Source organism: Orycteropus afer, unplaced genomic scaffold (genome assembly GCF_000298275.1).
Source record: "Orycteropus afer afer isolate SDZICR_OR568_19922 unplaced genomic scaffold, OryAfe1.0 scaffold00088, whole genome shotgun sequence".
Lineage (NCBI taxonomy): Eukaryota > Metazoa > Chordata > Mammalia > Tubulidentata > Orycteropodidae > Orycteropus > Orycteropus afer.
Genome location: NW_006921675.1, coordinates 5,602,907 through 5,604,760, shown reverse-complemented (window position 1 = coordinate 5,604,760; position 1,854 = coordinate 5,602,907).

Sequence of the window (1,854 nt, the reverse complement as noted above, 5' to 3'; positions counted from 1 at the left end):
CTCACTATATAGGTCACTGGAGGAGCTCTGGTAGCATAGTGCCTAAGGCACTTGACTGCTACCCAGAAGGCTGGTGGTTCAAACCCACCAACCACTCCTCGGAAGCAAGACGGGGCAATCTACTTCCGTAGTGATACTGCCTCGAAAACCCAAGGAGGGTTCGCTATGAGTCAGGTCCAACTAGACGGCACATAAACAACAACATAGATCACTGGATGGTGCAAATGGTTTCTGCTTGACTACTAATATAAAGGTTGTAGTTTCAACCCATCTAGTGGCATGTTGCAAATGAAAGGCCTGGCAGTCTACAGCCAAGGAAACCCTATTGAGCAGTTCTACTTTGTAACATATGGGGTTACCACGAGTTGGAGTCCACTATGCTGCAACAGGTTTGGGTTGTTGTTGTTTAATTCTAACTATTGGCCTATACTCTTACTAAACTATGAGCTGCTTGAGAACAGGGACTGTATCTTACTCATCTCTTTTAACCCCTTTTTCTAAGATCAACTGGACGGCACATAACAACAACAACAACAAGATCTAGCACACCATTCAATTAATAGTTTTTGGGCAAATGAATGGAGGGAATGGGAAGAAAATGGGAATTCAGAGTGTAAGTTTGGTTTCAGGACTAGAAGAGAGCCAAGTGGATTGGGTAGTAATGGAGAAGGATTCAGGTCTGGTAGCTCTGGGTGTCCCCAGTTCGTGGCAAAGCACTGTCACATGGTTGGCGCTCAGTTAAATATTGACACCTAATTCTAGAAACAAACATCCAGGTTTCCTAGATTCATACTTCATACGTTCCATGTTCTGATTATTAATGAATGTTTGCCGCTGTTTGTTCCCATTTTGAGTTGTGCCGCATCAGCAAATGAAGGTCCTGAAAGCTTTACTCCATCCACATCATTAAGGTCCTCTCTACTATGAGGAGGCAGCTCTTCCCCAGTCGTATTTTGAGTGCCTTTCAAGGAGTTGATGGTCCACTGGTAAGCATTTTGCTGCAACCAGAAGGTCAGCAGTTATAAATCCACCAGCTGCTTTACGGGAGGGAGATGAGGCAATCTACTTCCATAAAGATTTACAGCCTTGACAGGAGACATGAACAGACACTTCACCAGAGAAGATATTCAGGCAGCCAACAAACACAACCAGAAATGTTCATGACAATTAGCCATTAAACCAAAAAACCAAACTCACTGCTATTGAGTCGTTTCCAACTCATAGCAACCCCCATTGGGTTTCCGAGGCTATAAATCTTTACAGAAGTAGATCTCCCCATCTTCCTTCGCAGAACAGCTGGTGGGTTTGAACCACTGACCTACTGGTTAGCAGTTAAGTGCCTTATCTACTATGCCACCATTAGCCATTAATGAGATGCAGATCAAAACAACCATGAGGTACCATCTTGTGCCAGCATTAATAGCAAAGTTCAACAAGACAGAAAATAAAAAATGCTGGCAAGGATGTGGAGAGATTGGGACTCTAATACACTGCTGGTGGGATTGTAAAATGATACAATCACTGGGGAAATCAATATGGTGATTCCTTAAAAAGTTGGAGATAGACATACCATTTGACCCAGCAATCCCATTATTAGGTATATATCCTAAAGAAATGAGAGGCAGGACACGTATAGATACTTGCATACCCATGTTCATTGCAGAATTATTCACAATAGCAAAAAGATGGAAAACCACCTAACTGCCTATCAACCAAGGGATGGATAACAAACTGTGGTACATACACACTATTTCCATAGTGATACTCTCGGAAACCCCTCCTTGGGTTTCCAAGGCAGTATAGCTACGGAAGTAGATTGCCCAGTCTTCCTTCTGAGGAGTGGCTGGTGGCTTT